Consider the following 23721-nt stretch of genomic DNA (forward strand, 5'->3'; position numbering starts at 1 on the left):
TCGCAGACCGCTGGGCTGCAACTGTCCAGAACCTCAGTGTTAGGCTACGTCACACCACGGCGTATCACCCACAGTCCAATAACCTATTCGAGGGGTTTCTCTGCTCCTTAAAGGCTCCTCTGAGGGCATCCCTGATGGATGATTGTTGGCATGATCAATTCCTCTGGGTCCTGCTGGGACTCAGGGCAGTTCCAAAAGAGGATCTGCAGTTGTCCATGGCTGAATTGGTATACAGGCAGCCATTACGAGTGTCAGGTGATTTTATTCCTGACACACAACTGCCAGGTCGACCTCTCAACAGCATTCCATCATCCTCGGTAAACTCAATTCCTTTGCACCCATTCCAACTTCCCATCATGGCGTACAGCACTCTTGGGTTCCTGTTGACCTACAAACGTTTGTACATTCCGCTTTGTTTGTTTTCGTCCACTATGATGCACACCAACATTCCCTTGGCCCCTTTACAATGTCATATTTTGAAATGCAGTGTATCTGAAATACTTTTATTGTAGATACAAGGGGCAAACCTGGTAGATCGCCTTAAACCAGCCCACCAAGACTTGGACAATTCTGCTACCCTGCCCCTGCCATCACGACATGACCGTGAGCGTGTCAACACACTTCTGGACGAGCCAGAGGCAGCTGCTGTTCCTTTACCTGTGGAACATAGGACCTGAGCCAGTTGGCTCATCTGAGCTCCGGACAGTCTCCCAATGCCAGTTTTAGTGAATTCTGGGGGGAGCTGTAGAGCACAATGTAATTGGTGGAAACGTACAGAATTGACAACCACCAATATTGGGTTAGGAATCTCTTCAAGAGGCTAGTCTGACGTGATGAGGTAATTACGTAAAAGACTTCTACCCGCGTTCTGTGTTCAGTTTTTTGGTGTTCAATAAACGAGTTGATACATTTTTTTCTTAAACATAAAATGCCTCTGCCATTTTATTTGTGAAAACCTACATGTTGAATACAGGGGCTCATGAGCAGACATGTATTCCAAAGTCTTTGAATATCCCTTACTATATCTCATTTTCAACTTTCCCTCCTTTCTTGAAAAAAAATGTCCCTCTAACAATTTATGCCATTGTTGCTGAGAAGGAACAAAAGAAGAGTGAACCTTGGAGTTACATGACCAAAAGAATTACACTGATAGCCAGGTGCAATCTATTCTAATGACAGGAAGTTCTTCCTTGCCGACTAATTTAAGAATATATTGTTCATCTCTTGGGTGAACTATACACAGGAAGAGGAAAAGTCAGTAGATAGACCCAGAATTCAGCTTTAATATTATAACTTCACTTGTTTGCTGTTGAGTCTATGATGTCACATGTATTCATCCATGAATTCAACAATCAATACTGAGTGGATGTGGTGACCTACAGTTGTCAGATTTTCATTTCCTTTTTATAAAATTGTAATGTCATAAATAATAATCTTAAGGACATAAGAAAATAAGAGCAAAAATAGGTAACTCAGCCCCACAAACCTGTCCCACCTTGGGTATGATCACTGCTGATATACCCCAATCCTTATCTCATCTTCTGTGCTTCTTTCCGATTGTCTGCAATTTCCTGAACTTTCAAAGATGTATTTATTTCCACTTTTGATGTCTTTAATAATCTTAATCTTTGTTGTAGAGAACTCCAGAGACTGGCCACCCTCACCTCAGTTGTAAATCACCATTCCTTAATAGTGTATCTATGTTCTGTCATTTAAGATTCTCCCAATATGCTTTTCCCTCTTGGATTCTCTAAGATGCTCCACTTGGCTTTGGAGCATCTAGACAACTGAAAGCATACTGTTTTTATTGATTACAGCTTGGTGTTCAACACCATCATGCACTCAGTACTAATCAACATGGGCTTCAGTACCTCCTTCTGCAATGAGATCGTAGACTTCTTAAGCGGGAGACCACAATCATAACCAATAATAACATCTCCTCCTCACTGACTATTAACACACTTGCACCTCAAGGATGTGTGCTTAGCCCACTGCTCTACTCTCACTATACTCATGCCAGTGTGGTTAAACACAGCTTAAAGATCATCTATAAATTTGCATTTGAGGATGAGTGAGGTGCTGTTGCAATGATAACTTCACATTTAATATCAACAAGACCAAAGAATTGATTACAGACTTCAGGAAGGACAAGCCAGGGGAACACAAACCAGTCCTCATTGAGAGATCAGCAATGGAATGGGTGATGCAGTTTGGTAGGAGAGTCCCCATACCACCAGCTGGCACATTACCAAAGACAATTGCAAATTTGTATAGATGTATGGTGGACAGCATTCTGACTGGTTGCATCACAGGCTGGTATGTAAGTTCTAATACACAGGACTGCAAGAGACTGAAGAGGGTTGTAGACTCAGCCAGCTCCATGATGGGCTAATCCTCCCCACCATCAAAGACATCTTGAAGAAGACGGCATCCATGATTAAGGACCCTTGAATGCCTTACTCTCATTAGTAACATCAGGGAGGAGATACAGGAGCCTGAAGACATACACTCAATAATTTACGAGCAGCTTCTTCCCCTCTGTCTTGAGATTTCTGAAGAGTTCATGAACTTCATTCTTCCTTTCTTTTTCACTATTTATTTATTTTTCAATTTATGATAATTTTTGTCTTTCCACTGTATGGCTGCACAAAACAACGAATATCAATGCATTTAAATCAGTGATGATAAACCTAATTCTGACGACATCTAACATGTCATGGGCCTCCTCCTTCTATACTCCAAAATAACATAACTACTGACAAGAGGACAACCTACTCATCGAAAGATCCTACATTATAATTACATGGCAACAGCACAAGGCACACTGAACATCATTAAAACCATAAGACATAGGAGCAGAATTAGGTCATTTGGCACATTGAGTCTGCTCTGCCATTCCATCATGGCTGATTTATTATCCCTCTCAATTGTATTCTCCTGCTTTCTCCCTGTAACCTTTGGTAACCTGAAGTCTACAATCAATTCCTTGGGCTTGCTGATGCTGAATGTGAGGTTGTTATTGTGAGGTTGCTATTGTGACAGCACCCAGCCAGCCAGACTACCTCCCATAACCTTTGACACCCTTACTAATCATGAGCCAATTAGCCTCCGCTTTAAATATACCTAATCACTTGGCCTCCACAGCCATCTGTGGCAATGGATTCCACAAATTCTCCACTTCTTGGCTAAAGAAATCCCTCCACATTTTTGTTCTAAAAGGACATTCTATCCATGTCCATTCTATCTAGGCCTTTCAAAATTTGAAAGGTTTCAATGAAATCTCCCCTCATTCTTCTAAACTCCAGCGAGTACAGGCCCTAAGCCATCAAGTACTCCATAAACACATTGTTGAAGGTAGCACAGTAGATGTAGTCTATATGGATTTCGGCAAGGCTGGCCCTCTGGTGTGGTCAGAACAATCTGGAGCTAAATATGCTCAAGACTGTGGAGATGACAGTGGACTGTGGAGATGACAGTGGACTTCAGGAGGAGCCCCCCCCAATACTCCCCCCACTCACTATGCTCAACAGTATTCTGTCTGCTGTGGAGACCTCAGGTTTCTGGGTGTCACAATCTCCCAGGACCTGAAGTGGACACCCAACGCGGACACTCTTATCAAAAAGGCTCAGCGGAGGTTGTATTTCCTACGTCAACTCAGGAAGTACAACCTGCCTCAGGAGCTGCTGATTCAATTCTATTCAGGAATAATCCAGTCTGTTCTCTGTTCATCCATCACTGTCTGGTTTGGATCAGCTACCAAACAAGACAAGAATAGGCTCCAAAGAACCGTCAGGGCTGCAGAAAGGATTATTGGTGTGAAGCTGCCCTCAATCCAGGACTTATATGCATCTAGAGTCAGGAATCGAGCAAGCAGCATCATTGCAGACCCATCATACTCTGGACATCACCTGTTCCAACTCCTTTCTTCTGGTATGCGCTTTAGATCACTGTATGCCAGGACAAATAGGTACAAGAACAGTTTCTTTCTGTACGCCATCAGTCTTATGAACACTTGAATTTTAGTCTACTATAAACCAAGTCCACCTGCACATACACAGTTATACCTCATTGTATATAGTTCACGATTATTTGCACTATTGTTTTGTTTGCTTTTTGATTCTGTACAGCGAGAGCTCAGGGAAACCAGCATCAAATTCCCTGTATGTGTCCACATACTTGGCGATAATAAAGGATTCTGATTCTCATCCTGATTCTGATTTGATAAGATACTCCTTGCAAGGCTTATTGAGAAAGTAAGAAACCATGGGATCCAAGGGGACATTGCTTTGTGGATCCAGAATTGGCTTGCCCACAGAAGGCAAAGAGTGGTTGTAGACGGGTCATATTTTGCATGGAGATCAGTGACCAGTGGTGTCCTTAGGGATCTGTTCTGGGATCCCTACTTTTCATGATTTTTATAAATGACCTGGATGAGGAAGTGGAGGGGTGGGTTAGTAAATTTGCTGATGACACAAAGGTTGGAGGTTTTGTGGATAGTGTAGAGGGCTGTCAGAGGATACAGCGAGACACTGATAGGATGCAAAACTGGGCTGAGAAGTGGCAGATGAAGTTCAACTCAGATGACTGTGAGGTGGTTCATTTTGGTAGGTCAAATATGATGGCAGAATATAGTATTAATGGTAAGAGTCTAGGTAGTGTGGAGGATCAGAGGGATCTTGGGGTCCGAGTCCATAGGACACTCATAGCTGCTGCACAAGTTGATTCTGTGGTTAAGAAGGCATATGGTGCATTGTCCTTCATCAGTCATGAGATTGAGTTTAAGAGCCAAGGGGTAATGTTACAGCTATATAGGATCCTGGTCAGAACCCATTTAGAGTACTGTTCTCAGTCTGGTCATCTCACTACAGGAAAGATGAGGAAACCATAGAAAGACCACAGAGGAAATTTACAAGGATGTTGCCTGGATTGGGGGGCATGTCTTATGAGAATAGGTTGAGTGAACTTGGCCTTTTCTCCTTGGAGCGATGACGGATGAGAGGTGTCCTGATGGAGGTGTATAAGATGATGGGAGGCATTGATCATGTGGATAGTCAGAGGCTTTTTCCCAGGGCTGAAATGGCTAGCACAAGAGGACACAGTTTTAAGGTGATTGGAAGTAGGTACAGAGGAGATGTCAGGGGTAAGTTTTTTACACAGAGTGGTGAGTGTGTGGAATGGGCTGCCGACGACGGTGGTGGAGGCAGATACGATAGGGTCTTTTAAGAGACTCCTGGATAGGTACATGGAGCTTAGAAAAATAGAGGGCTATGGGTAAACCAGGTAATTTCTAAGGTAAGGACATGTTCGGCACAGCCCTGTGGGCCAAAGGGCCTGAATTGTACTGTAGGTTTTCTATGTTTCTATGTTTCTAAGTACTCCACATACAGTACGTAAACTCTTTCATTCCTGGGATCATTCTTGTGAACTTCCTCTGGACTCTTCCCAATGCCAGTACATCTCTTCTTAGATAATGGGCCCAAACTGCTCATAGTTCTCCAAGTCTGACCAATGCCTCAAAAAGTCTCAGCTTTACATCCTTACTTTTAAATTCAAATCTTCTTCAAATGAATGCCAACGCTGCATTTACCTTCCTTACCACTGACTCAACTTTCTAACATAGGCTTCCCTACACTAAATTCCACCGGACACTTTTTTGCCCATTCTCTTATTCTGTCTAAGTCCTTCTGCAGACTCTCGGCTTGCTCAATAGTCATACTTTATTGATCACGGGGGAGCTTGGTGTTTGTTACAGTTGCATCATAAATAATAAATAGTAATAGAACCATAAATAGTTAAATAGTAATATGTAAATTATGCCAGTAAATTACGAAATAAGTCCAGGACCAGCCTGTCGGTTCAGGGTGTCTGACCCTCCAAGGGAGGAGTTATAAAGTTTGATGGCCACATGCAGGAATGACTTCCTATGACGCTCTGTGCTGCATCTCGGAGGAATGAGTCTCTGGCTGAATGTACTCCTGTGCCCACCCAATACATTATGTAGTGGATGGGAGACATTGACCAAGATGGCATGCAACTTAGACAGCATCCTCTTTTCAGACACCACCGTCAGAGAGTCCAGTTCCATCCCCACAACATCACTGGCCTTACGAATGAGTTTGTTGATTCTGTTGGTGTCTGCTACCCTCAGCCTGCTGCCCCAGCACACAACAGCAAACATGATAGCACTGGCCACCACAGACTCGTAGAACATCCTCAGCATCGTCGGGCAGATGTTAAAGGACCTCAGTCTCCTCAGGAAATAGAGATGGCTCTGACCCTTCTTGTAGACAGCCTCGATGTTCTTAGACCAGTCCAGTTTATTGTCAATTCGTATCCCCAGGTATTTGTAATCCTCCACCATGTCCACACTGACCCCCTGGATGGAAACAGGGGTCACCGGTACCTTAGCTCTCCTCAGGTCTACCACCAGCTCCTTAGTCTTTTTCACATTAAGCTGCAGATAATTCTGCTCACACCATGTGACAAAGTTTCCTACCATAGCCCTGTACTCAGCCTCATCTCCCTTGCTGATGCATCCAACTATGGCAGAGTCATCCAAAAACTTCTGAAGATGACAAAACTCTGTGCAGTAGTTGAAGTCCGAGGTGTAAATGGTGAAGAGAAAGGGAGACAAGACAGTCCTCTGTGGAGCCCCAGTGCTGCTGATCACTCTGTCGGACACACAGTGTTGCAAGCACACGTACTGCGGTCTGCCAGTCAGGTAATCAAGGATCCATGACACCAGGGAAGCATCCACCTGCATCGCTGTCAGCTTCTCCCCCAGCAGAGCAGGGCGGATGGTGTTGAACGCACTGAAGAAGTCAAAAAACATGACCCTCACAGTGCTCGCTGGCTTGTCCAGGTGGGCATAGACATGGTTCAGCAGGTAGACAATGGCATCCTCAACTCCTGGTAGGCTGGTAGGCGAACTGGAGGGGATCTAAGTGTGGCCTGACCATAGGTCGGAGTAGCTCCAGAACAAGTCTCTCCAGGGTCTTCATGATGTGGGAGGTCAATGCCACCGGTCTGTAGTCATTGAGGCTGCTGGGGCGCGGCGTCTTCGGCACAGGGACGAGGCAGGACGTCTTCCACAGTACAGGAACCCTCCGGAGCCTCAGGCTCAGGTTGAATACATGGCGAAGTACTCCATATAGCTGAGGAGCACAGGCTTTGAGCACCCTGGTACTGACACCATCCGGTCCTGCAGCCTTGCTACTACCTGCCACTCAACCTACCTTTGTATCGCCAGCAAACTTGGTCGCAAAGACCTCAGTTTGTATTCCAAGTCATTGATATATAACAAGAAAAATAGCAGTGCCAACACAGACCCCAGTGGAACATACTTAATCACCAGCGACCAGCCAGAAAAGTGCCCCTGTATTCCCAGAAATGCCTTTTGAAAATCCAAGTAAACAACATCCACTGTCTCTCTCTTTTGTTTATCCTGCCTGTTATTTCCTCAAAGAATTTTAACAGATTTGTCAGGCAAGATTTCCCTTTAAAGCAGTGCTCCCCAACAACCGGGCCGCGGACCGGTACCGGGCTGCAAAGTATGTGCTACCAGGCCACGAGGAAACGATATGATGTGGCGATATGAGTCAGCTGCACCTTTCCTCATTCCCTGTCACGCCCACTGTTGAACTTGAACGCACGCGAGGTCATTACACACATGTCATCCATGTCAGTGTGGGAAGGGGATCAACTCCTCGAGCTTGCAAATGACGACGGGCTGAAAAGTATGTTTGACATAACATCTCTGCCGGCATTCTGGATCAAAGTCAAGGCTAAATATCCTGAGATAGCCACAAAAGCACTAAAAACGTTGCTTCCATTTCCAACATATCTCTGCGAAGCGGGGTTCTCTGCGATGAATTCAATGAAAACTAAATTGTGGAATAGACTGGACATAAGGAACCCCCTTCGAGTATCGTTGTCTCCCATCACCCCTCGATGGCACCATCTTGTTGCAGGGAAACAAGCCCAGGGCTCCCACTGATTCAGCAATATTGGTGTGTTGCAATGATTTTATATGTTCATACAAGGAAAATATGTGCTGTGTGTTTAATATCCAAACGTTACTTTAAATATTATTATGCTATTGACTTATAAGTGACTTATAATTGACTTATCACTATATTCATGCGAGGAAAATATGCGGTGTGTTTAATATTAAATTCGTTAGATAAACCCTTTTAGAAATGAAAGTGAGTGTAATAGCCACTTATAACTGACTTATAGTTGACTTATCACCTATACTCTAGTTGTGTTTAACACCCCCCCCCCCAGGCTTGCCAACTGCCCCGTATTAGCCAGGACATCCCGTATATTGGGCAAAATTGGTTTGTCCCATACGCGACCGCCCTTGTCCCGTATTTCCCCCGCTAAGGTAGAGCGTTCCTATGAAACCTTTCGTGCCGAAATGGTGTAAAGTGAATAAGCAATTACCATTAATTTATATGGGAAAAATTTTTGAGCGTTCCCAGACCCCAAAAAAATCACCTACCAAATCATACCAAATAATGCATAAAACCTAAAATAACACTAACATATAGTAAAAGCCGGAATGATATGATAAATACACAGCCTATATAAAGTGGAGATAATGTATGAACAGTGTAGTTTCACTAAACAGAATCACCAAAAATGATTTGTAGAAAAAAATCAGCACGTACACGCATGCGCACACAGGCGCCCGTTCAAGGCTTCATGGTCATGGTTGACTTTCTCGGGGTAAACACAATGTATTTGATTCCTACTCTTGTCCGATGGCAACCACATCATTAATAGTAAACTCCAACATCTTACACTGAAGTCAAGCTAACTGTCCTATAATTTGCTGACCCTTAACTCCCTCCCTTAAAAAGTGGAGTGATATGAGCAATTTGCCAGTCCTCTGGAACCATTTCAGAATCCGATGATCCTCCACAATCTCTTCAGCTTCTTTCAGAACCCTGGAGCATAGTCCATCTGGTCCAGGTGACTTATCTGGTTATACTTCTAGTTTAAGATGCCTCTACTGAACCGTGCGACAAATTACTGGTAGTTTGAAAACAAAGGAATTTGATTAAAAATATTGTGAACAACACTTTTTTTTGAGGTGAATTATGGTGAATTATCACTGCAAACAATGAAGAGGCGAGTGAAGGCAAAGCAAATTCGTGAGATGTGCCTTGTTGGTGCGCTGCAAAATTGACACACTTGGAGTTGGAGCCATACTGGTTGGAGTGAATGATTTGGAGGGGAGAAGATGGGACAGTATAGTTCCGATACCTGTCCAGCTGGCCTGGCCTGGGGTTGTTCTAAGTGCCAAGCTGATTAGAGAGGTTGAGAATGGCTTCTTCAGCAGTGAAATCTAGGCCCAGAGCGATTCACTATGGTGAGGCCTGGGTCCTAATGAGAGGTATAATCCACCATTCGGACAATTTAAACACTGGGCCTGATAGACTGGGGGCTCCTCTTTCTGCGACGCTATGGCTGTGAGAATGCCCCCAGCTACTGTGCTTCATGTCTGTGAACCTTGTGGTGATTTGCCCCGTTAATATAATGAACTGAATACTAAGGTTTTGGGCCTACTCCAGGCTGCTCCAGGGATTAGGATCCAAGGACTCAGTTTGGTTCGGAATGTTGTTGTTGCTCGCTTCTATTGTTTGCACATTGGGGGTTAGTCTTATTTTTTATTAATTCGGTTCTTTCGGGTTCCTGATTTGTGACTGCCTGTTGAACAAACAAGTCTCAAGGTTGTTAAATTTATACATTCTTTGATAATAAATGTACCTTGAACTTTGTCTACCTTCAGGCTTTTCAGCTTCCCAAGCACCTTCTTCTAATTAATAATAAGTACACTCTCGAATTTCTGGCATACTGCTAGTGTCTTTCACAGTGAAGACAGATGCTAAATACTTTTTGAGTTTGTCCACCATTTCTTTGTACCCCATACTAGCTCTCTCATCTCTCTTTTACTCTTTATGTATCTGAAAAGTATATACTGTATCTGAAAGTACCAGTTCATGCTGATCACAGAATCTGACAGCACAGTAGGAGGTCATTCAATCCAAACTATTAATGCTGATCAGCTCTTTGCATGGGCTACCCAATTAATACCACTCTCCAATGCTTTACATGTGACCATTCCAACCAGGCAAGAGAACATTTTTTTCACAGCCTAACACAAATACCTTGTTGAATGAGATCAATTTTCATGAAACTTGGCTCTGAGTTTCAAACAGATGCTCCTCCTCCGAGCCTCTTTCCCAACTTGCTCCCTGCTATCTCTCATTACTTTTCTTGCAATCTCATACATGAAAATTTAACGCGATTCCCAACTCATCAACACCAGGTAGCAGAAAAAAAGAGCAGAAGTTCACAAGTGAGCCCAATGACAGGGTTAATCAAAAATAACGGAGTGTTGTAGTAATCTTAAAGCATGTTAACCACAATGAGCAACATCTGTCCTGTATTACAACCTGATACCCCTCCTTGGAAACATTTTCACTGCAATCTCATGCTCTCTGAAATTCCATCATGTACAGCATACTTTGAGGAACTTTTGAAGGTATGTGAACATTTTTTGTTAATGCTTTAAAGAAGAGTAGATTTTACAACAATCTTCCACAAAACAAATGCAATTTTAATGAACAGTTAACAATTTTGTGATAAGAATTATGCCAGCTGCAAAATTCTACCTTTACATTTTTAAACAATATATTAATCATTATTTGAGCTTGGTTTCTTTATGATCTAATTATTTACAGCAGATAGCGCCACTGCTTTATTTTAATGTTTTTATATGCTACATGCATTTATTTCAATGCAGGTCACTTACAGATAAAGTTGGTGAAATGGCAGTGTTTGTTAGCCCTCGGGGCTGGGTTGCTGTGACCATAACAGAAGCATAGCTGAGAAGACAGAATTGGTAGCTCGGTGTTCTGGTATATCAATGCTTTACGCATGACAGAGGAACAGGTAAAAGTGTAGTGAGGGTTGTTTTTTTTTGATAGAGAGGATGTACTAGACAGATCATCTAATGAGGCTACTTGGAAAGAACCCAGAAATAAGAAGTGGACTAGTGTGCTATATTATTATAGTTAGTGGGAGCTCGAGGAGCAGATGTGTCAAGGAATTGCACATAGTTGTGAGAATATTGGGGTAGTGCTAGTGGGAGATTTCAACCTTCCCGACATTGACTGGGCCTCCCAGAGTGCAATGGGCCTGGATCGGACGGAATTGGTGCAGTACGTCCAAGTCAGTTTCCTCACACAATTTATAGAGGGGCCTACTTGGGAAGGAGCCAGGGGAACAAGTTGGGCAGAGTAACTAAAGTGGCAATTAGGGAACATCTTAGGTCCAGTGACCACTTCTATTAATTTTTAAATAGCTATGAAGAATAATAGAACAGGTCCACAGGTGAATGTCCTGAACTGGTGCAGGGGCCAACCTTAAGAGCATCAGGTAGGATTTAGCTGGGATCAACTGGGAGATAAAAAAAAAGTAGCTTTCCCAGAATTTGAAGCAAAAGAATAGTTGGCAAGTGGGAGGCTTTTGTAAGTTGAATCAAGAGTCCAACATCAGCATGTTCATGTTATGGTGAAGGGTAAACATACCAAGTTCAGGACTCCTTGACTGATGGGAGATATCAGGGCTCTAGTCCAGAAAAAAAGAATGAAGCATACATTGCTTTTATGCAGCTGTGTGCAAATATAAGAGGGAAATCCAGAGGGCAAACAGAAGGTTGAGATGGATTTGGCAAGCAGGGTTAAAGATCCCAAGAGCTTCTTTAGTATTAATGGTAAAGGGCTGACTCTTAAAGACCATCAAGGCTGCCTATGTGTGGAGCCACAGGAGAAGGCCAAGATTTTTAATATCTATTTCCCCTCATTGTTTACGAAGAACAATATCATGGATGGTAAACATATGAGAGTAATAAGTAGTAAGGTCTTGGATCACATACATATTTTGAGGAAGAGGGTATTTATAGCCTCGAAGCACATTGAGGTGCTCAAATCCCCAGGGCCTGACCAAGTACACCCCTGGACCTATGAGAGGCCAGGGAAGAAGTCACAGAGGCCCTTGTAGAGATATTTGCTTTGTCATTAGCTACTGGAGAAGTTCTAGAAGACTGGAAGGTGCCTAAAGTTGTTCCACTGTAGCAAGGACAGGCTAGTATAGACTAGTGAGGCTGACTTCAGTAGTAAGAAAGTTACTAAGAGAATAATGAGCGACAAAATCTTGGATAATCAAATCCTGCTCAGGAACAATCAGCATCATTTTGTGTGTGGGAAGTTATATGAAGGCAGGGCAGTGGATATTGTCTATATGGACTTTAGTAAGGCCCTTGGTAAGGTCCCACATGGCAGGCTGATCTGGAGAGTGAAGTTGCATAGGAGTGTCCATTAGTCATTGGAAAGTCCGTACTGCATTTCTCTGTCCACATGGCATGCACAGAAACTCAAATAGGTGAAATGGGGTTATAATGGCAGTTTTGGGAATGTCCTCAGCGCACATAAGCACCTGGTGGTAGCTCTGACTAAATCCACTTTAGAAAAAAAAATCTCTTTTCAGCAAGACATGCCGAAAATTCTTCAATATGCAAGACCAGGTAATGATTGGAGTTGGGAGCCTCATTAAGGCTTCGGTAATTGTCGCATAGATGGGCACCACCGTCAGGCTTAGGGACAAAGTGGAGGGGCAAAGCCCAGGGGCTATTCGACTTGCACACAATGCCAAACGTTTCCCTGTTAGCAAACTCAGGCTATGCACTGGCCAGTTTTTGTAAACTCAGTCTACCCGCACGGGCACAGACCGGTGAGCCAGTTGTGGAATTGTGGTGCGCAACACCATGATTTGTGACTGTAGTAGAAAATGTAGGCTTGGTGAGATTTGGGAATTCGCCCAATAGGTGAGTGAATTCACTCGTGTTGGGGCATGCACTAGACAGAGTTGTAGTGGGGAACTTAATGCAAGTACAGGGTAATGACCCAAAGTCCTTTGCGTCCACAAGCCAGCAGTTCTTAAGAGCTACCAGCATTCCTTTGACACACATGAAATTTGCACCGAGCAGAGGTCCAGCAACTTCAGTCCAGACAAAGTCCCATCTGTGTGTAATCCACTGAAATAGAGTATCATGGGTCGTATCCCATAATTCCAGATCCTCCTGCTGTTGGCAGCCTCCAGTGGGGGTCTGCCGCTCTTTGCCTTCTAATCAATAGGCAATGCTGGCACCACACTCAGATGAGTACCCATATCACTCAAGATGTGTCGCTCTGAAAGAATGTCCATAATAAACAACATACAACTCTGGCAGCTGAAACCCACAGTGTTCCCCAACCTCTGATGTCCCAAAGTGTTGGCACTGTCGAAGGTGCGTGGCTGTCGGTGCTTCTTGGCGTTTGTGCCGAAGCGTGCATGGTAAAGACACAGACCTGGCATTGTGTGGTTCTGAGCTGAGGGCGTGAGTCTGTTGGAGGCTCTGCTGACACTGTTTATTGAGGCAGGGAAAGGAAGAGGAATTTGCAGCTCTGTCTGGCTGAGTGTAGACTATCAGCCACTTTAACAAGCTTCCTTGGTAGGTGAGACTTGTGGTTGTGGAAACAATCTCAGGTTGTGGGGCCTCCTCCATGCTGGTTGTAGGAGTTGACTCTGAGACTGCAGGAAGTGGTTCTAACAGCTTTGGACACCTTTCTTCTCCTTTTCAACTTCTTGTTTTTCTTTATTTCATCTTCCTTTTTCTTCTAGTTTCCTGTGAGGGTATCTAAATTTGTTAATTTCTCAAAAATTAGGTCTCATTTATCCTCTTCTATTTCTATAGCACTTATGACATTCTCCTTTCTTTTCCTGTTTGTTTTTTCTAGTTTGTGCATCTTGATCTCAGGAAGGTCCATTTAGTTTACTGGAATATTCTCTTATTAATCCTTCTATTGCTCCCTTTAAAATCTGATCTCTCCTCTTGGTTTCCTCATCCACAAAATCACAAGACAAATCCTCTGTTTTCATATCTCCATTAACTCATTTTCTTTTGGCCTTCCATTCATCCAGCTGGGCTTTGGTCTTTGCATCTGTTTTTTAAAAGCAGCTTTTTGTCTCCAACTTGTCGTTCATGCAATAACCTTAAATGCTACAGGGTAGATCCTTGATTTTTATACTCACGAAAGCTGGATACTTGCAACTTTGAATTCTCTTCCAGCTTAAAACTACGTCATATTTCACAAGTAACTGCCTGATTAACATATCAGAAGCTTTCTCAGATATGTTGCCTACAAAAGTTGTTGTAGTTCGACCACTGTTTTCATCACTTCCACAATTCCTCTGAGCAGCATAGACCTTCCTTACTCCAAACTGCTTTTCAACCAGAGGCACAAAGGTTGGCACCAACACAGTTTGCCCTTTGTTGGGCAATGGTTCATGATATGGAGAATGGAGATAACTGTGGCATCTTCCAGTACCTTTCTTAATTTGGTTTCAGGTGACTCTATTACAGGGGATGTGGCAAGAAAAAAGTGGATGCATTTCCACTCAAGTTGTAGTTGGATCAGCCAATCACACCCTCCTGTAACACGCATAAAAGTTGCTAGTGAATGCAGCAGGCCAGGCAGCAACTCTAGGAAGAGGTACAATTGACGTTTCGGGCCACGACCCTTCGTCAGGACTAACTGAAAGAAGAGCTAGGAAAAGATTTGAAAGTGGGAAGGGGAGGGGGAGATCCGAAATGATAGGAGAAGACAGGAGGGGGAGGGATGGAGCCAAGAGCCAGGATTGGCAAAAGGGATATGAGAGGATCATGGGACAGGAGGCCCAGGGAGAAGGAAAAGGGGGAGGGGGAAAAAACCAGAGGATGGGCAAGGTGTATAGTGAGGGGAACAGAGGCAGAAAAAGGAGAGAGAGAGAAAAAGAATGTGTGTGTGTGTGTGTATATATATATATATATATATATATATATATAAATAAATGACAGATGGGGTACGAGGGGGAGGTGGGGCATTAGCAGAAGTTAGAGAAGCCAATGTTCATGCCATCAGGTTGGAGGCTACCCAGACGGAATATAAGATGTTGTTCCTCCAACCTGAGTGTGGCTTCATCTTTACAGTAGAGGAGGCCGTGGATAGACATATCAGAATGGGAATGGGACGTGGAATTAAAATGTGTGGCCACTGGAAGGTCCTGCTTTCTCTGGTGGACAGAGTGTAGGTGTTCAGCGAAACGATCTCCCAGTCTGCATCGGGTCTCGCCTCCACACCCTCCTGTATTTACCACATACAAGCCCAATGTGGCTTCTTGGTTGTTGTATCTCACTGTTACAAAAATATCATTCTCATTGGAGTTATTGTTTCTCCAGTGTAAGTTCTTATTTCAATATCTGCAGGTTTCAGTTTGGATTTTTTAATTGCTGTTCAAGCTCATTTTGTGGAATGACTGAAACAGCCGAGTCAGTGTCCAATTCCATTTTAATTAATTTGTTGTTCACTTCTGGTGTGAGCCATATTGCTTGTCTATTGTTAATGTTCACGTTGTAATTCTTAACACTGCGCAGTTCGCTGTCACTCTCATCATTATCAGATTTTTCATCAACAGCATGCAGATTAGCACTCTTTGAAACTGCAACTTGATTTTTTAGCTTTTTCTCTTCCTTGCGCAGTCCATTTATTTTTGTCTGATGACATGTTCTTTGCATATGTCCTACTTTGTTGCATTTTCTAGCAACACACGCAAAATGCTGAAGGATCTCGAGCAGCCTTGGCAGCATCTGCGAAAATAGTATGATTGACATTTCTGGCTGAAACCCTTCAGCAGGACTGGAGAAAAAAACTGAGAAGTAGATTTAAAAGGTGAGGGGAGGGGAGAGAAGAACACAAGGTGATAGGTGAAACCTGGAGGGGGAAGGATGAAGTAAAAAGCTGGGAAGTTGATTGGTGAAAGAGACAGAAGGCCATGGAAGAAAGAAAAATGGGGAAGAGCACCAGAGGGAGGCGATGCGGGCAAGGTGATAAGGTGAGAGAGGGAAAAGAGGATGGGAAATGGTGTGGCGGGGTGGGGGGTGGAGGCATTTAGAGAAATCGATGTTCTTGCCATCAGGTTGGAGGCTACCCAAACAGAATATAAGGTATTGTTCCTTCAGCCCAAGTGTGGCCTCATCACGACATGGATGAACATATCGGGATGGGAAGTGGAATTAAAATGGGTGGCCACTGGGAGATCCCACTTGTTCTGGTGGACGGAGCGTAGATGCTCGGCAAAGCAGTCTCCCATTCTACGTCAGGTCTCAATGATATACAGGAGGCCACACCAGGAGCACTGCACACAGTAAATGACCCCAACAGGCTCACAGGTGTAGTGTCGCCTCACCTGGAAGGACTATTTGGGGCCCTGAATGGTAGTAAGGGAGGAAGTGTAAGGGCAGGTGTAGCTTTTGTTCTGCTTGCAAGCATAGTTGCCAGGAGGGAGATAAGTGGGGAGGGACAAATGGACAAGGGAGTTACGTAGGGAGCAAACCCTGCAGAAAGCAGAAATTGTTGGGGATTGGCAGTCATTTTAGAGGATTATGTGCTGGACACAGAGGCTGTTGGGGTGATAGGTGATAACAAGAGGAACCTTACCCTTGGTAGGGGATGAGAGGATGGGGTAAGAGCAGACATGTGTGAAATGGAAGAGATGTGGTTGAGAGAAGCATTGATGGTGGAAGAAGGGAAGCCCCTTTCTTTGAAAAAGGAAGACATCTCCTTTGTTCTAAAATGAAAAGCCTCATCCTGAGAGCAGATACAGCGGAGACGGAGGAATTGAGAGGAAGGGATGGCGTTTTTACAAGTAACAGGGTGGGACGAGGTATAGTTCAGGTAGCTGTGAGAGTGCAAGTGTTTATAATAGACATCAGAGGATAAGCTTTCTCCAGAGATAGAGACAGTGAGATCGTAAAAGGGAAGGGAGGTGTCCGAAATGGACCAAGTGAATTTGAGGGCAAGGTGGAAACTGGAGGCAAAGTGGATGAGTTGACGAGTTCAGCATGGGTGCCGGAGGCAGCACCAAAGCATAACACAGGACCAGTTTGTGCAACCACCATCCCAGGTGTCCACTTTGTTCCAGAAATGTAGTTCCGGGTAAGTACTCTCTCCTGCAGGGAAACTTCCGTACATAGCTTTGGCATGAACCCTGCTTGTTCATCTAGCACAATCTATTCTTTGTTTGAAGGTCAAAGCAGGTCAATCCAAGTGCAAAGCTGTCTTTTCATCAATGCAGTGGCTGGAGGCACTTTGGTGGTGGCAGTATGTCAGCAAGAAAGTGCTGAGACGCTGGTTGAGAGATCCACTTCCCACTGAAGTCTTGAGGGCTTGTTTATCTCCCTCCGTCCCTCCCTCTCATGCAATTTTTGCCATGTTATACTGGTGGCCTTATACATTGAATGACTTAATCAATTTGTTGCAAATTGTAGAGAATGACAAACAAAACCAACTGTACCAATGCAGATGTGAAACATTGAATATTTCTGGCATACCAAAGCAAACTATCTTATCGGAAACCGAATAAGTATAGTTTTATGATAGTTGCTCTTTGTACGGGATATACAGTGGTTAGTCTCCATGGCTTCTTGTGGTGAGGCTACAATCATCACTGCATTCCAAAGCTCCATGTTCACACATGCCTGCACCCCTGCTTGCATACTTGGTGACTGTGTGTCTTCAGTGGTAAAGGCTTTCAGGCTATGTGTGAACAAACAGGTATACAAGAAGAGTACAACACTCCATTCCAGCAACAACTGAGTGGAACAGTAGAGTGAAGGAATCAAGATTAGAGAGGCCTGGCAAAACTGGTCTATTCTAGAGGCCAAAAGTAGGCTACACTGTCCCTGAAGTGCAGGTGCCCATAAACAAAGAACCAATTGCAAAAATTGGACCACACAAGGATGTACACTTCTTTTTTTACTGTGTAACGTCCACCTCAATACCCCCCTGATCACTAACTCAGCCTAACCATTGCCTACACCAGATACAACGCTCCTTGAGGAATCCGGGAATTCAAGAGAAAGCAAAAAAACATGAGACAGCATTTTGGAGACCACAAAAAGGGGACTGGCCCCAAGAAAAGAAATTCCATAAAAATAATTCCACTCCTAGTTTCGGTCTGAGATGGAAAGCTCCTTGTCTCGCGACCCAGGTTAACAATAGGACTGTGGCAATTGCGACTGGGAGATGAAAAAAAACTAAATAAAACTGTCTCCATAGAAAATATAAAACTTGCTTCAGCAGGGTTTATCTCCTCAGAATGACTGGAACTCCTACATTAGGTCTACCACACAACCCCTACACCCTGATGAGAAATAGGGTGAGATGTATTGAAAAGATAAAACACATATCTATATCTAAAAAGAAATGTAAAAAAATTCCAATTCACTTGCCGAAGATCTCATAAATATATTGCCCAAGAATAATACACCCAAAATGCATTGTTGTTTTTAGAGTAGGAAAGACTAAGACTCCAGGAAGAAATGTTGTCCTTGTTATGCTTTCTTTTTAGTATCTGTGTTTATACAATGTTACTCAGTGCTGCCTTATGCTTTTCTTCACATACAAAGTTGCATTTACTACAGAAATTTTCTCATCTGGCTCGGACACCCCTACATTTAATAAATCAGAGAATATTAGATTAAGAAGTTCTGCGAGTAACGATGACTCTAATTAAAATATCATCAAACAGACTTTACCCCTTGGTCATGTGTGAACTAATACACTGGAACTCTTAATCTTGCCTCTGCCAAAGTGATTGTTCCTGTCCATTTAAACATTCACTTTGACCGTATTACAGATGAAGTGAACATAGATACATGGGAAAACAAAGAATCATTTGCAGAAATGATTAATGACACCCTAACAAAGCTGCAAATTCCAGCCCAGATATTGAAGGTAAACTCTTAGGGGAATGCCTTGACATGGATCCCGCTGCACTCGAAGAAAAGTATAGATTCTGATTCAGATTCATTGAATGGTCCCACTCATGGGAGCATGATTTTGAAGCTGTTAGACTAGAACATTGTGAAAAGCCTATTTTTTAAATGAAGGCTCTTCTCAATTAGACGGATATCTCATTGTACTTTCCCTTTCTGGCCAACAAGTATATGAGCGTTCTTATTAAAAAAGGTTTCAGACATTTCCATTTCCCCAACTATGGCCACCATTCCACTCCATTGTTCAATGTCAAGGTAACATAAAAATTTTCTGTGTTACTACTTTATATTCTAAATGGTTCTTTGAAGCCCTTATCCCAGGTTCTTTCATGGGAAGGTAAGACAGAAAGATACACTGAAGCAGAAAGAAAGATAGAACAAAAATATTTTCCTCCCTGGTCAAATGAACCTGTCAAATCCAATAAGCTTTTTAGAAATTTTAGACCCATAGACTATTATATCTATCCAGATTTCTTATTTGCCCTTAATCAGACAGTCACAAATTGTTTGTGCTGTGGTGCGAATAATGCCTTACAAAAATTAGTTGAACTATTGGAGTCATTACAAATCCAATTATACAGTACTTCTGATAGACTTTGACCACAAGTTGAAAAATGGGGTAAACAAGCCTATGAAAAATTTTACTGTTGGAGACCAATTGATAATGTTAAACATTGGAGCTGCACTGATAACATTACTCCCCAAATAGACAATGATACATACACAGACAATCCTTTGATTATTGCTATGTATTCAGTCGGATGGTATTGTCACGAACAGGCAAAAAACAATTCGGCCGTTAACAATTCTCATATTTTTTTGCTAATATTAGAGTAAAGCTGCCTGTGCAGCCATATTCTGACAGTGTTGGTCTCATAACACTGATGTGATCCTTCAGTTCACTCAGAATGTAAAAAATTCTGATGACAAGAATTGTTCAGACATACCACTATCAAAGGATCACCCACTTTTTAAGGTTTGTAGATAAAAGACTCTTGAAGTAATCTGATTATTTAATCTATGTCGCGTATCTCAAAACACAAATCCAAGTCCAGTTTCAAGGAACTATCTATGGTAGACACATCAAATAATATTCTCGAAGGATTTAATATTCATTAACAGTGGCTAGAAGAAACTCTATCAAATCTAAAGAATATTTCTCAATACACTATAGAGTAAATGAATTTACACAATTAGATTAGTGAGACACTTCCTTTCACTAGTTTTCTTTGTGGGACCATACTAAACCCTTGTCTGGCTTAATGCCCTGGATTAAACAATAGCTAAGACCTCTACAGCTGTTGCAAATTTAACTTCCACAGCAGCAAATACGCAGGTACATTCCTCTGCCTTCGATTTCTGCAGCAGATGATTTGTTTGTCTGTGGCTTGGAGGTACATCTTTTTAGCTTGTAGGAATTGTACCTGTGTTTCAGAAATCCTTTGTGTTGTAGAAATGGTTTACAATTTGGAAATATTTTACAAAATAGGTTTTAAATGTGTTTTAAGAATGTTATTTGGATTTAAACATGGATCACTGAAAATAAATGAACTCTGTTTAAACTACTTCGTTAGCTGGAAGTATCTCCTCCTTGGTAGGGAGAGTGTCCACCACTCAAATAGTGGGAATTAGCATCTAAACTCACCATGGAGGATAAACAAGGAAGTGAACTAGCTTTTGAAGACTGAGCAGTTACAGTATAACTTCCCTTTAATGAGGGTATTTATATCCCACAGAGCTTAAGGTTTTTGTTTGAGTTTAAAACGCCGCAGTCAGAAACCCAATCCCGTCACACTTTTTATTAACACTATAACCTAAAATTTATAATCTCAAGATGTAAAAAAAATATAAATTATGATTTTTATTCTTAAACATGGTTCCTGGAATTTTATATACATCAGCAATATTCTAAAGTTGTACCTGAAGCCGAAAAATGGGTGACACAATTTATAACTTGGTGGCAAGTCAATGCTCACTCAGTACTGGAATGTGATGCTCACTAAATTAGAATAGCTTCGAGAAGTCATCAGGGCACAATACAGGCAATCCAACTCCCTAAAGGAAAATAAAGGGCTCAATGTCTGCCTAAACTCCCTTTTGTAAAATTTGTCGCCCTTGAGTAAACTCAGGCAACAGCCATAGCGATCAGGAGAATATTCTGTTCCAAATCAACCTTCCAACTCATTGCAGAGATAAGAGTAGCTGTTCTCTCCCAATTTCTCCACACCACTACTTTCTCCAAGCCCTAGTCCCTACTTGTCCTGTGATGGATGTTCACTTTGCAGGGCTTGAGAGGCTTATTGGTAAACTCAGCTTTCCAGCTCACTGCATGACCTTTCCACAAGATCAGAGCTGTTGGTGATAAAGTTAAACTTTGGCCAACTATTCCTTGATCAGCTTTTTGCTGTAATCAAGAACCATTCCCCAGTTCTTAATGTAAATTGCAAACAACAAACAGTCTGAGGTTGGAGACACAGTAAAGTGACTTGGTTCCATTAGCCAAATGCAAAATCATGGTTCACTTAGCACATCAAACATGTTTACAAATGGGATATTTGTGCACTCATAGGGTCATCCCCTACAACATTAGTTGCGAATACTTGGGATCTCTGTTGTCAGAAGCTTTTAAGATCATTGTGTGAGTTATTTTGTCCCAGCAAAGATATCTGAAAAGCATCAAATGCAGATGATGTCATCTGGTAGAAAATAGTATAAGCACCATCATAGTTTTGGGCTTGTTAAGACTGACAAAGATAATGACAGAAAGATAGGGATATAGAAAGAAAAACTAGAATTTATTCCTCATCCTTTAGTTCCTGTGATAGACAACTCTTTCGTTTGCAACTTGTTGCTATGTTTTTCTAGTCCTTAACAATTGTACCTGGGTTTGGAAATCCTTGTAAGCCAGGCAGAATCTATAGGAAGAGGTACGGTCAATGTCTCGGCCTAAAACATTGACTGTACCTCTTCCTATAGATGCTGCCTGGCCTGTTGCATTCACCAGTAATTTTTGTGTGTGTTGCTTGAATTTCCAGCATCTGCAGATTTCCTCGTGTTTGGAAATCCTTTGTAGTTTGTAAAATATTTTGTAATTTAGAAATCTTTAAGAATTTAGAAATCCTTTTAGTGTTAAATGTGTGTTAAAATTTAAACCTGTATCATTAAAAATAAAATAACTTTGTTTAAGCTACTTTGTTCACTGGAATGTTGAGGGGATCCCATCATTCAAGCAGTGGATATTGACAGCTAAGCGTCACCGCAGAGGCTAGGCAGTGAAGTAAGCTCGTCTTTGAAGAACAGGTAGATCTGTTTCTGTGCTGTAATTGTTAATTGTTATAGTACAACCTACCTACAGTGAGGGATGAATAGATATTTATATCGGAAAGGGCTTAAAATCTTGCTTTGAATTTAGGGTTTTGCAGACCGGGAATATAATACCATTACAGTCCCAACTGCCCTTCCCAATGGGTTTCTCCCTCTTTATCTCCTCAGTAGCCCATCTGGTACCTTCTGCAGGTGGTTTCATTTGTTCAAAATTGAAATGTTCTTCCCAAATGAAATTCAATGTCCAATATTGGGTGCACATTGCCACTCCCTATTCCAATGAAGGGAAAATGTACTGCAACCAACCTGTCAGACTTTCACGAACCATTTGGGACACTTAACTTTTCCATTAATACTCTTACATCTATGCCAGATTGCAAATTATATTTTCTAACTGTTACAATTGCATAAACCAATATTGCATTATAGAAACTGAGGTAGAAATAACTCACTCAGACCCCTTTGATCTGTACTGTGTCCTATACAACCTACCAGGAAAGTAATTCAAAGTTCTGCACAAAATCTATGCTATTCCTTAATATTAGCATTATTGTTGTTATTTTACAAATAAGTTCAATTACCTGATTCATCTGTAAAGTTTAATGCAAAGATTTCTAATTTAACCATATAACCATATAACAACTACAGCACGGAAACAGGCCATCTCGGCCCTTCTGGTCCGTGCCGAACTCTTATTCTCACCTAGTCCCACCAACCTGCACTCAGCCCAATATAACCATATAACATTTCTAAGTAATCTTGTTATCTTTTGAAAAATGAGCATAAAAGCAAGGAGGGCAACATCCTCACCGGCTTGTGGAACAAAACTGGGTAAGTACAAGTCCCTGGAGACAATGCTGAGGCTCTGTGAATCACTGGTGAAACCACACTTGGTGCTTTGCATTTTCTGGTCATCAGACCACAAAATTCAGAGTATGCAAAAGAATGAGGCAAAAGGGACAAACCGTTTGAAGAATGGTTACAGAAACCTGAGGTCAACTATTAAAGTTGATAAAACGTTTAATGGAGTAGGTAGGAGTATATTCACCTCCATGTTTACAAGACTGATTTGTTGTCCATATCTTTTTATGATTCCATGACCAGTTTTCCCAGGGATTCCTTCAGAGTGTTTCCACAGCACTTGTAGCTTTTGCAATCAATACAAAAAAAAATCATTTTTTTGCAATCTTCTGATTCTTATTAGGAGCTTGGTAGGTGTAAGGAGTTACACGAACCCCTTACAAGGATCACTGCAGGCCATTGCTTAAACATAAATTTTGTAAAGGTAAAATCACTTTGTAAAACTGGGAGGAAAAGATTACTTTCTCCAGCTCCATCCGAAAACCGATGTCAGTCACCACTCACTTTACCATCCCTGCCCCTCCTTTGCTGCTAATCTCAGTTGCCACCTCCTTCTTTGTGTACGAGTCAATTGAAGGACATACTGGATGATATCTCCCTCAGACAGGTAG

This window comes from Mobula birostris, chromosome 2 (genome assembly GCF_030028105.1).
Source record: "Mobula birostris isolate sMobBir1 chromosome 2, sMobBir1.hap1, whole genome shotgun sequence".
NCBI lineage: Eukaryota > Metazoa > Chordata > Chondrichthyes > Myliobatiformes > Myliobatidae > Mobula > Mobula birostris.